This window comes from Eutrigla gurnardus (assembly GCF_963514095.1).
Source record: "Eutrigla gurnardus genome assembly, chromosome: 14".
In the NCBI taxonomy this organism is placed as follows: Eukaryota; Metazoa; Chordata; class Actinopteri; order Perciformes; family Triglidae; genus Eutrigla; species Eutrigla gurnardus.
The window spans coordinates 13,471,790-13,487,182 of NC_139937.1; positions in this window are offsets into that span (position 1 = coordinate 13,471,790).

Genomic DNA, 15,393 nt, shown 5'->3' on the forward strand with positions numbered 1-15,393 from the left:
TAAAACTTTGAACAAGTAGGCTACATCTACATGCCAGAAGAATAAATCGATCTACCTGTTGAGCCTCTCGGAGAGATGATGACGCTCCTGATTGATTAGTGATGCCTGCACAGGTCGGACACGGCGCCTCAGGGAGGCTGCCAGACAGGAAGCGATATCGATGTCTACCCTACAGGTACGAAGCGGTTATTATGCTCTTGAACTTCGGAATATGGTGATAAGTTGTTTTATTAACGTTGACAGGTTTTGAGTGATGTGGCGCAGGAGCAACACGTTGTGTGTTTGGCTCAGTAAGACGGACATGCAGGGTATCGGGTTGCTAATGTGTATGTTTGTGGTTAACTATGCTAGTGTGTATGATTAATGGAGTAACTGTCAATGGTAATGGTAACAGTTGTTCAATTCCAATGCACCAAGTCATCTATGTTAGAGTAAGCAATAACTATGTTTATTGAATCATAGACAGTTTTTATAAATATCTGTCATATTTGACTTTACCCGCTCAAGAAAAAGTGAAAATCTTGTTTACTTACCTGCGAAAGAAAAATAATAAAGTCAGATGGGGAAATGTAACCTTGAAATGGAAAGAAAATGCATACATTGGTTGAGTATCTGATATTTAAATAACTTTTGTACCAATGTAAATACTTAACTTTACTAAAATAGTTAATTGTCCTTGAAGCTGCCAGAGAGGATACATCACATCTAAGCATCTTTATTTATATCTCCTCCTTACAGGATAGGGAAAAAACTGAGTGAAACTAGTTGAGGTAATAGTTTATTGGGAGCAACACAATGCTTCAAAGTGCACTGCAAAAAGACTAAGTGACTTAACGTGATGTACATAAAGCACGGGACTTACCCATCAAGTATATACTTGGTATAGCGGTAGCTTCGGTGGAAAATAGAGCATCAAACGGAGACTTGAGATCTGTATGGAGAGATGAGGAGACATCTGTTTTTGCCATTATGATAGCATTGTATTGTCTTCTGCCAAATTTCTGTAAATTTAGTTAAACTTGTGCTAGATTTGTATGGTATGCTACTGACAAAGCATCATCTTTTAAGTTGATATAGCTTTACAGCAAGCATTTGCCGGTACAGATTCAGACCAACATTAGCATTTATTTGAGTATTTCTGGCCAGCTGAAGAATGTAAGTCCAAATTTCACCGGCCTTTTAGCTCTGTTTTTGATCTCCACCACAAAGGTATCTGGCTCTTTTTAGTTGCCCCAATATTCACCAGCTAGTTGTCTTTTGTGTGGTACTGGAAAAATGAGCATGAAATCACCTGTTTGCTGCTGTGGCTGAAAAAGACTGAAACCAAAATAGTTAAAGTTTTAGACCCCAAAACCAAAAGTACGAATTGGACATTGAAGCACCGTAGAAGTGTTAAACTGCAGTGATTCGACTAATCATTCTCTGTGGATTCATCACTCTGACTGACCTCTGTCACATACAAATATAAGTTGTTATATTAAGGGATTCTGCCCGTATGTGGATCTGTACATATGAGGTTGGAAGTTTGTACAATACAGTCGTTAACTGGTAAAGTGTGAAGAGAATGTATTATGGATGTAACTTCTGTTCTCCTTCACCTTCTCTGATTTTTTTGGGCGATCTGTAAACTGTCCCGATGTTCAAAACTTTTCCTTGTCAAGTTTCCTTCACTTTCTGAAGATCCTTGGAGACAGAGTGAGTCAGTGCGTCTCCTGATACTGTGGTGTGCTGTAGCAGAGAGCAAGGAAGAGACACCGCCATGGACCAGACCCTATCATAGCTCCCCTTCTGTCGACCTATTATCTTTCTCCCCCACGCTCCTCTTCCCTTTTCTCCCCTTTCCCTCCCCTCGCCTTCCTCTGGATGTTATCTCCAGCCGCTTATGCCCTAATACCCCAATTGTTGTACTGTAAAAACAATAATTAGCAATCCCAAACGAGACTGAGGGGCGAATTTAACAGCTTTCTTCTGATGTGTTCCCCCCCCTCTTTTTTCCACTTTATCTCCCCCTCCTTTTTTCATAAGAGCAAAGAGATGTGGAGGGGAGGGGGAGGTATTGGCAAAGCCTCTTTAAGCTCTCTGGTATTATGGGGGATTATTTTGTGCCGAGATCCTGGCTTGTGTGTCTGTTTTTCCCCCCGTCTTTTCTCTTCCTGGTTGTGGCAGACACGCTAGGTAAACAGTTTGTGTCACACTTGATTGCGTTCGAGAAATTAAAAAACAGGAATGACAATAGGCCAGGGCTTGGGATGTGGACTGGGGGGACACTGACACCATAAGACCCTGACTCTTTGGGGACCCCTGGTACGCCGTGTGACGGAGCGACCCTCGCAGCCACAACAATACAAGACCTCGTCCTTCAGAGAACACTCCTAGCTCCCAGTCTCTGACTCTATCTGCACTGGGCCATCTGCTCTCCTTCTCTGCTTCCTCCTCCTCCTCCTCCTCCTCCTCCATGACTCCTTTTGGAGAGACGGTGTGTTTGAATCTGGCTCAATTATTCAAGTGTTTACAAGCACAAACACTCTGCCAGGTTGGAGGTGTGTATGTGCGAGTGTGTTTTCTCGACATATTCCCCTTGTGATTCACACACAGTCTGTGTACACAGAGACGGTCTGTCACTGAAGTCGGTCTAAAAGTTATAAAGCAGGCCATTTATAGTTTACACTGAAGAAAGCTCCACTGAGCAAAGTGTTGCTAAAAATCTTCTCAGCAAAATGTGTTTCTCTCTCTCTCTCTCTCTCTCTCTCTCTCTCTCTCTCTGTTGAAATGTAGATCAATAGAGTGCTATGAAAACAGCTGGGGAGGGTATACCACTAAAATACACCTCTGTGCTGAGGATCGATGCAGCGCAGTTCCGATCCATCCCTATAGAGGGCAGTGTGATACTATAAAAGGAGAACTGGTCTAAACGGCATGTTTTCAGAGACAACACTGGCACTGAACTACAGAAAGGTGTATGTTGCTCAGTATTGACAGCCTGTTAGTTCTACAGTGTTGTTTGTTGCTAATGACTCTAGATTGTAATAGCACAACGGGCAGTTAATTAAAAGGTGGTTAAATGTCAAGTTGAAGAGGTTACAGATTCAAGTGTGAGGACTGAGATTTGGCTCATACATGTCTATTTGTATGAATATGTTTACCAAGCTAAACAAGACAGGCTGTATCGTTAAGGCTAAAACTACAGTCAAATTTATAGTCTTAATGTAAATTCAATAATAGATAGTGATTTGAAAACCAAACTCAACCTAAAACAAAGCAGAAACCTCGCTACCAAGCTCTAAACTTAAAGTTTGACTTGTATTAACTCTAAAGCTGTACACATTAAGTCAGATCTTATAGTTTTACAAATCAAAATCTAAACTAAACTTGATTTTATTGCTAAAAATGTGGACCTTAACTTTCAGCCCCTGGCAGAAAACCTGATCACCTGGAATTTTGTGAACGAGCGCTCGTCTTTTGCTTTGCATGTGGAAACTGAGAGAATTGCAGTCGGTCTCCACCACACAAAAGGAATGAGTGAGCTAAGACTTACTACAAAAAGGTGGCATGTGACACCGAAATGGAAAGCAGAAGTGATGGTGGATGTTACACTACAGAAAACATTGCCTAATCTTCATTTTTCCAACTGTTAGCGAGCCTATTTCATTCACAATATCATGTTTGTGTAATCTTCATTTTGATCACATGGAAACCTGTTTGTGTAATCTTAATTTCAGAGCTTATCCACTTTTCACCACATCTGAAAACTGTAATGACTGTTGCAGGAGGCTGAAGTATTTTTAAACTTGTTTGTCTCAGCCTCAGAGCTCCATGCCCCGTTTCATTTCCTTTTAGTCTTTACGTTGTGTAGAAGCATTTACTTGTGGCCGGCCAGAGCCACAGAGACTAGCTTAAAGCCAAACACGGGCGCTAACCCATTTATAACCCTGGGCTTTCTTGCCTCTGTTTGCGTTCCCCCTGTGTTACAATCAATCATGTTTAATTCAATAGACCTCACTTCGCTAAATCAAATCTGGAGTTTTGGATGCAAGTTTTGTGTTTACTCGTGCGGCACGTATTTGCTCATGATTATTTGCATTTGACAATTTAGCGGGAGTGAACCTGAGACAAGTTCCACCCAAAATGTCACACGTCGCGCCTCCGTTGAGGGACCAACCTGCACCGGCCTGCCTGCAGCTCGCGGGCCTCCGCTAATATATAATCTGTTGTTACACTGTCACTGCAAGGAGCACAACCAACCCCGCAGAGACGCCACCGAAATTCATTAATCTAATTAAATATGTCGTATTGCCCAAATGAGTTGCGGGTATGGCTTTGCTGCAGGATAAGCGCAAAGTAAGGCTGGGTCCCACAAGAGTAGCGTACAGCCGTCGTGCGCTAACGCTACTGCGCTTCATTACACTCTTAATTACCTATTGTTTCTAACTAGTTGGTGGCGTTTTAATGAGAATCTACAGGCAGTTAAATGTAATCTAAATTTTCTAATCTACTGGTCCATTACCAAGGAGTCAAAATGTTATTGGTTTTGTGAGTAATCAGACTTTTAAATGGTGCTGATATCACTCCCGGAGGGCAAGGAGTGGGTTTCGACTGTGTAATTGAATTCTGTTCCCCCCCCACCCTCCTTCTTCCTCTTCTTTTCGGGGGAACTGAGAGGAAGATTTTTCTGTTGCGGCTGGTTGCTCGGGTCAAGCAGCATGTCTTCGGTTCCAGTCGGATCACAAGGTTTTTCCGCTCACGGGTCACCATGGCAATCCCTTCAAGAAAATGTGTGTGCGCGTGTGTCTGCAGAACGTGTGTACGTGTGTTTAAGTGGAGTGTGAATATGTGTGCGATGCGCGTGTGCGCGTGCGTGCATTGTTGTGTGTGTTTGTGCCCCAGTCAGCTTCAGCGCGCTGCTGTGCTGTCACCTGCAGCCAGATAAGCCAAAGGATTTATCACCCAGTGAATTGCCTTTGAGTGGTGGATAAAATGGCTCCAATACATTCTCATATGAAAACGCTGTGAGGTTAATGAGAGCCAAATTCACAGAGGGCTAAATCTATTAGGTTTTCATGGATGGAATCAATCAACATGCACCACACTGGCTGATTTGTCATATTGAAGCATTGCCCGTTTGAATTCCAAAACACAATCCTCCTCACGGAATGATTCACTTTGATTTTGATTGCCTCTTCATCAAGAAGATGACAGCTATGAACTAATTTTCTTTTCTATCATGTTACACACTTATTAGCTCCGGCTGTCCTTGGCAGATGACTGATTCTTTCCTTTTATGGAGCTTCAGTTGGATTTTCCTCAGGTCTGTTCACCAGTCGCAATGTTGCTGTATTTTATTTTTATTTTTTTTACATCAAATTATTTCATTGCTGGGATGTTCTTTGCATAATAATAATAATTGAGTCATTTTATTTATTTTTATTTTTGTATTCTTATTTTTAGAATGTGCTTATGATGCAGATGGATTTTCCTGATCCTGGGTGTTGTTACTTATATTGATTATAAATATACCTTTACATTCCCAGTAGTACAGTGTTTAAAAGGAGCCACATTTTTGAAATTCTCTCATTTGAGTGTAAATCAGTAAATATGAAGCCATACTACCATCATTATTGAGCTTTAAAGATCCTGGTGAGAGGGTTTTGTGACCTTTGGACACAACCAGGCTAGCAGTTTTTTCCAGTCTTTGTGGCTGCTGGCGGTAACTTCACATTTACCATACAGACATGGGAGTGGTATCGATCTTCTCATCTAACTCTTGGCAAGAAAGCGAATAAGCTAATTTCCCAAAATGTCAAATCATTACTTTAACAGAATAAAGAAAGCCTAACAGAGAAATTGAGAGTCCAGAATCTGGCTAACTCAAAAGCAACATCCTGTTTGGATGCCAAATTGTACTGATGCTGTTGCGTCTGGTGAGCCAGGAGGGTTTATTATTGTTGAGTGTGCTGATACCAGAGTTGATAAAGGATTTCCAGCAGCTGAAGTCTCCACTGAATGTTCATATCTTTCTTCAATAGCTCTTTTCAGATGGCACCAAGTACAGCATGGGAGAGCTGGCATCACTTTATTCTCCGTGTGTGGATGCTGTGATGCTCCACCCGGGGAGGAAATGTCTAATCATTGCGGAGGAAATAAAAACCAGAAAGGCGCATTTGTCTTGGGCAGCTTGTACCTTTCTCTCAGCACGGTGATGGATGACAACCTTGGTGTTGAGTGTGTGTGTTTGTCTATCGCGGCAGTGCAAAGTGACCAGGGACAGGCGCCAACAGAAAAAGGCCCTGTCCCCCAACTAATGAGCAGCATTATTCAAATGGAGTCTTTGTTGTCAGTGCACTGCGCTGTAGTCTGCACGCTGCTGTCACAGGCATCACTGCCTGATGCACCACTTCCTCATTTTGATGCTCGATCGGTTTATCGCCTGTAGAAATGCATGTGGGAAAATAAGGCACCTTGAAACTGTTGGTAGTTCGGATTTAACTCCCTGTACTTTATGTACGTCAACCTATGGTGGATCAAACTGTACGATAGTAAACACCTGATTAACATTTTCATCTTCTATCAACAATTAAAGGAGTTGCTTTATTGCACTGTGAGGATTGCCGCTGATACGTGGTGTCAGCACAGGATCAGACAGTTGGTGGGCATCGAGCAAAAGGCACAAAAAAAAGGCAGCAAACACAAAATGTCAACAAATAGAGAAATATCACCCAGTTTGTCTATAACACTGTGGAGTCACATCAAAAAACAAAACAAAAAAAGAGGAGCTTTCAAGGCCGACGCCGGTTGACAGGAGGAGCAGTGGCGAATAAAGGAGGATTGAAAAAAAAAAAGATGGGAGTCGAAAAGAGTAAAGAAATCAGCCTTTAGGACGGGAGGAAAAAAAGAAAGGCAGGGTGTTGGAGGAAGCTCCTCCGACCGAGCCCATCTCCAGCTGTCACAAATCATTTCTGCTCGGGAAGTGAGGGGAGGCGAAATGTCAAAATATTTGAATAAATTCCACAGAAGCCTGTTGAGAGTGGGGCGGTGCGGTGAGAGGGGTATTGTTGGCGCAAATGGGGTGGAGAGGGGATGAGAGGGTTGGGGAATAAAAAGGTGGGGTTGGGGTGCAGTAGTGGAGGGGGTCTGCATGTAAAATAGCCTTCACGGGCCTGAGGAGGAACATGAGCTAAACGGGAATCAAAGGTTTGGCCACTGCGGTGATATTTTGGCTCATTTTTGGCTTTCCTCCCTTACTGATAATGAAGCTGACAACATAACCATGCACGTGTCAGTGCTTCTGTGTACTGTATGCAACGCATCTTCTGATTTTTAGACCACTACTCACCTTGCCTCTGCATCATTCTGTACATATATTATCTGTGTCTGTGAAGCATATGAAGCCGAGGTTTTGCAGCACGTCTATATTTTTCATACCGAGGGCATATGTTAATGTTGAGCAGAAATATGTCGTTTCACCTCCTCACCACCTTTTCACTCAAAATACTCATTTAGTTTTGATTGTACACATTTGATCTATTTGGCATTATGTTCATGTCATATGAACACCGTACTGCTGTATTTATTTACTTGTTTCTTTGTAAACTGATGCTACAATGATCCATATGGTTTACTCTCTAATTTCCATCCCACAATGTTGCATTCTTACCCCGGCACAATGCTCATTTGTCATTGTCAATATATTCTGCCATATATTTGTTAGCTGTATGCTATCTCTATTGAAGTATAGCATTGTCACTATACTCAGACAGCTCACTATATAGTGGACTATGCAGCGAGTAATTTCTGACACGGCCTGTTCTGAACCATCTCTGGTATCAATCTAGGTCTGCAAGACCCAACCAAGGTTACACTCCCTTCTTTCCTAAAGGTGCATCAGCTTCCAAGGGCATTTTGGCTTTCACTGGTTCAACCTATGGTTAAAGACATTTTTTTGTGATAGTTTATCACAACATTGAATTGATACATTGATTATACTTGTTTACTCTATATGCAGTGGTGGTAATTCATCAAATAATTCTTTATAGTAGAATTTGGAATACCAATACTAATTAGGACCCTATTATGAATTCCGTTTGATTTTTTAAAATTGATTTTGAGTTCTGTTTTCCATTTTATTTTTTTCTAAATTCTGTTTTCCATTTTCATTTTTCTAGATTCTGTGTTTTACAATCTTAGAGCTTTTTTTTCCCATCAAATTGTGTCTAATCATGTGGTTGATGAATTAATTAAGAAATTTACTGAAGAAACCTTCTATTAGTTCGAATTCTAATTCCTTGTCATTTAGAGACCATGAACATGTGCATAATATGCAACCACCCACTTTTTCAAATCCCCCCCTCCCCCCTTTTACCCTAAAGTCAGGGCATCTGTTCCACTAGCCACTATTTAAGTTTCACTTTCAGTTGTGAATCAGTTCATTTCTGAATGTTTCTGATGTGAAACGTGTTAATTACGCTAAAACACAGTAGAGACTCTCGACAACGTGTTTGTTTCCCTTTTTCAGTTTAGGTGCGATGTTATAATGTTGGTGAAATCATCGATTTTTATTAATTGTATCCAGTTTGACAAATTCCATGGAATTCTGTGTTTTACAGTTGAATCCGTCTGCGTTTTCCACATCGGGGAAATCAAAGGGCCCTACAGTACCATTCACTCTCTGAGCTTACTATCAAACAGTGATGAATCCAATGGAGAATTACACACTCCAATGTTCTTTAAGTCGTTAGTGATTTGAAACAATTGCTGTTTTACATGCAGCATAGAGTAAGTAGACAAATATAACATTAACTTCTCTTTCAAGAGCCTCAATATTCTCGTGTTAACAATTTTAATGCGGTATTCCGCTGGAATAAACACCTGTTACATCGATACAACAGAAGGACACACTTTAATGATTTTGATGGCTGCTGCTCACAGCAGAAATTTCATCCAAAAAACGTTTCTGCAGTTTTAGAAGGAATAACTGGACGTCCAGTGACTTCAAGATTGTCAATAGTTTGTCCCTAGTTAGTTAGTCTTGGACAAATGGCAAGATTGTGACTTTTTTTAAGGATGATTTATTTAGTGTTTTTACTTTTTAGCGTTTTAACCCCCAGTCCTGAACTAAAGCCAACATCATCATCAGTTAATGTTTAGTTTAGCTTAATTTCCCCCCTGCCATCCTATTATTATTTATCATGCAAGGTGAAGAATGAATTAAGGACAGGTTCTGTTGATAAAGGTCTGATGATGCTTGTTTGTTCAGTCTGAATGCATGTAGCCTATCGGCCTGTGTGCATCTACTCTCTTTGTTCAGATGATCCCCAGGGTGCATTAGAAGTCGCAGGGTCAGTGTCTCCTCTGTTTGCCTCTGAACTCACTAACACTGTATTTAATTAGGCCTCTAATCAGCCACTAAACACACAATAAAATGAGACAATCTGTATCTGTTTACCTCCATCTCAGCTCTCTAACACACATACACACCCACTTTGCATATTTGCATGTATAGTTGGTATAAAAAAAAGAGTCATTTATCAGGGAGAAAGATCAAGGTCATGACTCCGCTTCACACCCGATTCCCTGAAACCAATTAAACCGTCGGTCGGTGAAGTTCACTTGGAGGACGCCGACTGGAAAACAATAGCAGATGACAGATTCTCTCCGCTTTCTATTATATTTGCAGATTCTGTCATTAACAATAAAAAGCCGGAGAAGTTTTGCAATCAGTCGGATACATTGGAAACGTTCTGCTAAATGGCATTGTCAGCATTTGGCAATAGAGTCAGATGTGGAAGATTCCGATGGAAGTCAGACCTGAGTGTAGACAGAACGATAAAAAGATGCGGGGCCCCATCTTGCACCCAGCGCATTGCACTTTCAACACTAACGCAAGTATCATCGCTATTTTCCATCCGACATACAGCGGACCTTTCCACCATACGCATGTCGGTAAGATAGGAAATGAACTTGCGCTCCCCCGGGTGTGTCGGTGGGAAAATGAGGTGTGGTTCAGTGCAAAGTTTCCCAGGTGCTATTTTGGTGTTTCAGAAAACGATTCCACCACAAACCAGGTAAAAGTAAAAGTCAGTGACGCGTTATTTAGATGCTAGTTTACACACCTGCTTCTCTCCACAGGGACGCAGCAGTTCTAATTGATGCAAACCATTAATAATTACAAGAAAAAATATTTCATTATATCATTGACATTTAAAAAAATGTAACAAAGCTGGACAATAAATAAAAACAATGTCAGGCAGCTCCGCCAGAAGAAGATTGAGGTCTCTGGAGCAGTGCATACGGGCCAGCTGTGGAGGGAGGTTCAGCAGTGAGGGTGGACGCAGCCATATCCTCTGCTGGTGTCAGGGTCTGGGTAGAAGCAGATCCAGAGTTCTTTTGTTACCCACAAGCTTCGACTTTCCCTGTTTTTGAACGTCATTGTACTGATTTCGGCACCGGTTCTACTTTCTGGTGAAGCCAGACGTGGCAATTGCTGCAATCTCCCCCCAGGCCTGCTTCACTGGTATATGTATTTTTGGTGGGGTTCTCCCATCCCAATATAATGCCACATCACGGGCTTTTACTGCTCTTACCAGCACGTCAGTCTCCTCTGCATGGGAGGTCAAATTCCTCTTACTACATTAATCCAGTGCTATTTTACGCCATTTAGAGCATGTGATGAAGTACAACCCAACAGAGCGGCTAGCATGGCTACAACCCCTACATTTTGTTCGAAGAAATATTCCAATAAAGTACATTTTCCTTATTGACTTTACAAAAAGTGTTAAACATATTTTACAGCTTTAAATCTGCACTCAAGTCTGCCACCTGTGCTCTTTGATTAACAGCAATGTAAGTCTTCACCTGAGAACAACTGCCATGCCAGCTCCACTCTCTGTTGTCAAGCCAGTACGACCCTCTCAGCACAGGTACTTCACACGTTAACAGGTTTGCACCGCTGACAAGCCTAACATGCATAAACCGTGTCGGACTCTCAACTTTATTTAAATGTGAATAATAAAATGTCCTGCCACCTGGAAGTCATATTTATAACGGCACGGACCACAGACATGTCTGGGGTAAATTATGCCATACTATAACTTATGACGATCCATTTATAAATCACAGGCACCTACAACAGTGCATAAACTAGTACAATACATGATGCATTGCTACATGTTTCTTTTGTTTTTTTTTTCCTGGGGAAGCACATTAAACTAGGAGGTTAGCTGCCTATCACTGTCTCAATCTAAAGCAAGATGGGCAGGCATGCCTGGATATTCTCAGAGCCTCATGAGACATTTCCCCATGTGGGCTGACTGTGCTGCAGCTGGGAGAAAACCACACATATACTGTTCTATACAACTAGCAATAACCAGCTCCTCAGCCTCTATGCAAAGACGAAGGAGAGCAGCAGACTCGTTATCTAACTGGCTTTTGACAGCTGGGGCATAGCAGAGGGACAGAAAGCGTGTGAGTGCTTGGATGTGTATGTGAGTGACAAAGAAAGTGTGTGTGTGTCTCTTACTGTGTGTGTGTGTGTGTGTGCATGTAGCTGTGCTTGCGCTTAAACGTGTGTGTCCATCCCCATTTGCATTTGTGTGTGCTCGGCCATGTGCATATGTATGTGTGGCACAGTGGACCAGAACAGAGCTCTGACAGTAGCAGGACTGCTGCTCGCTGATGCCTGCCTGGAGGAGCTGACAGCGGCCCGGCCTGTCAATCACCGAGCATGCCCACTAGCCCTCTATTCACATCATCCGATCTTGTTAACTCTAAATCTGGCTGGGCACTGTTTGTGTGTGTGTGTGTGTGTGTGTGTGTGTGTGTGTGTGTGTGTGTGTGTGTGGTGCATCCGTTTCTCTGATGCGTTTCTTTGTTTTGGTCTTAGCTGCATGGGTCTGTTTCAGACAGAGATCAGTCAAGACAAAGTGATGAAAAACTGCTACAGGGATTGCTAAGAAATGTGCCAGTTATTCCTTTTTTTTTGTAAGAAACAAGTCCAAGTAGTTGATTTAATGTATTCATGCCAAATTGTAACCGATTATTCAATATATTTAAAAAGTATTCAAAGCAACTTGAAAGTCATAGACATGCCTCCTATCAAAAACAAGAGCGTTTTTTATCTCTAAAGCGGCCCATGGTCTCTATGATGGGCCAAGCATTGTTGCTACTGGGAAAAAAGAGAGCTTGAGCTTTTATAGTCAAAGGTAATTATCTCCTGTTGTCACCAACAATGGATGCCTGTTAATGAGAACTGGACTTGTGATTGGCTGCCCACAGGTCTGTGGAGACGGTCAGCTCTTTTGGTGTCGACAATAGAGCCTCATCGCACTACAGAGACAGTGACCAGACAACTCATTCATCCATGCAAATGCCAGCCAAAATGTGACCAGTGCCGTGTACACACACACACACACACACGCACACACACACACACACACACACACACACACACACACACACACACACACACACACACACACACACACACACACACACACACACACAGACATACAAGATCCATTAGGCTCTTAATTATCAGCCCTGTACCCCCTGTGGGGTGTTTGTGTGTCCAAAAGAATCTGTGAATATGAGATTTCTTTTGCCTGCATCTATTTTGGAATAATTTCACTAGAGGTTATAGCAGAAATAATAAAGAATTAAAGTCACTTCATGGAATTAGCACAAACACTTGAGTAAGTATTTAATTGTTTAAGAAAAATGTATTTTTTAAAAGCTATATTCCAGCAATATTGGTGTTTATATCCACACAATTACTGGAAACAGGTCTACCAGACTAAAAATGTACAATGGCATAAATATGGTTTTATGACTTTATGAGTTGTTGAATTATATACTGTATATCTCAAATACAATTACCTTGCCAGATTTTATTTGTATTTATTTGCCAAATTGTAACTGATGTAAAATTACAGAGGATAAATAATTTAATATTTTATTTCAATGAACATTTTTAACCAATTCATTAAACAAAAGTCTGTACCTGTGCTGTTGTTGATGTGACACCATCTCTAGTATTTTACTCTGGCTGCTTGTTCTTTTCTTTCAGTCACCCACTGATTTCATCAAATACAATGCTGTGTAGTAGAGCAGCACACACCTTTAAACACAAACTAAAAAATGTAAGGAAATGCCTCAACACTAATGCAATTAAATACTATACTATGGTAATATTACAATTATTTTAGTCTAACAATTACTAGTATTTTTCAGTAACAATTTATAGTTGACACAATTATCACTATTTGGTTAAATTACTTCACATACTATCACAGGCTTAAGGTAGCAGAGACTGCTCTACATCTATTATATTATTATTTAAGTAGTAGTAGTAAACTATGTTACTGCCAGAGATTCAATGTAAAATATCAGCAAACACTGCAAGAAATTGCTGAACGGCATCCCGTCTCTAATAACTGCATGCAGCCACTCTCTCAAACATTTGTTGTTTCATTAGTGAGTTTGCCTTGAATTTGATTTTCTTTGTGTCCCGCTTGTTGGTGTAGTTTGTCTGATTTGTGTAGTCAGTAAGGATATAGATAAACACAAAATCACACCTCAAAATATGCAAACACACACACACATCATGAAGACAGCTGCGAAAAGTATACTGACCACCTGTAACAACTACAGCAATGCAGAAATCACTAAACCGAAGCTTCACGTGTAGCTGAATTTTTTTCTACAATAATAATGATATAATTAAATATAAAACAGGGAACACCACGATGTTGGGCTACTACACTCCTTTTCATGAATCTTGTTAACACACGGCTCCCACTGCACATGTGATCTTGAAGGAAACTCTGAGTACTCTCCAGCGAATGATCCACAGCAAAATGACTTTATAGGTCCAACAAGCTGGCTCAGTTTAGGATTGATGAAAGCCAAGATCTGTGTGCTTTTGTGAAACAGCCACATGACAAAGGAGGTTACCTTTTGTAATACAGTAGGATCCCGGGAAAACAAAATACTACTCAAATCGCCAATAACTCAGCACAAATTGCTTTAACCTTTGCAGTTCACAGCTGTGCCTTGGCTCTTTGTATTTATAGGCATTGGAGTGTTTCCCAGACACTGAAGACGTCGCCATGTTTTCTCTGGGGAGCAGAGCCTCTATCAGCTCACACTCTATTTTCTGAGGGCTTTTTTTTCTATCTTTGGAGAAATGTTTCCTTTATGATCACTCTTTTTGCTAGCTCCAACTACCAGAGTTGGCACCGTGAATAACCCCCATGACATCATATACAGAGATTGTCTTCATTAACGCAAGATGGAATTTGGTACGAACCCCGAACCTTTGTTTGAAGTTACATGCTTGACAGAGAGAGACGAAGTTTGTATACTTGTATCGTACTCTGTGACGTCCTTGCCTGCTGTTGGTGGAGAGTTTGGATGGGATGGAGTCACAGTGAAGGTTAGAGGCTGCAGAGAAAAGGCTCTTAGCACACGGGAAAACTTTCCCTTTAGGGAGCCCCAAAACATGTTTCTTAATAGCTGTGAAAATGTTCATGTTTACATCCACTAAAGTTAATTCACCTCTAGAACTGACATAACAACGTGTGAATTCAGATCACATCAGCATTATTTCCTGATTTAACTACACTGCATTTAAGATATTTAATACTAATCAAAGTGGCTGAGTACTGAGAACAGTGGTAAAATATTAAATGGCTCACTTGGCAAAAATCATTTTGGCTATTGAATGTTGTTGGAGCGGGATCTGAGGATTTGCTTGTTGCTTTTTAATAGCTGCATACCTTCAGGTTGTTTGACTGTTGTCTTTTCAATTTACAGGTATGTACATAATAATATATAATATATAATACATCTATTTGGGCTCTTGCGTCAGGCATTTTTAAATGAATAAAATCTGGCATGTTTTTATACTGAACAAATAAATGTATTGATTGACAAAGAAAAATAATACTTGCAGCTGCATCTTTGAACTGACAGTAAAACTTACCAAACACAATTACATTGAAGATGATGTTAGTTATTGCAATCTGCATATACCTTCCTAAAAGTTACACTGTACATAAACTTGCTTTAAACTTGAATTTGAACAAATAAATAAAACTGGCATGATTCAGTATATCAGCCACTAAGCAAGTAGCAACAGCACCATTTATTTTAACTTAAATTCAGCTTTGTATGAATCTAGTGCGTTTGTTCAGGTTATATTGATACATTTTCTTTGAGTTAATCTATCAATCCATCCATGCACTCATCATAAAACTAACGGTAATCAGCAAACTTGGCTGTCCCCTGGACGAACGAATGAAATTGTACGGAAGTGATGCGGCTTTCACATGTTGCTACGTAACTGCGAGTTTCCACTGGTTTTCGTGAATTCAGCCACTCATTTTGAACGAAACTGTCAAA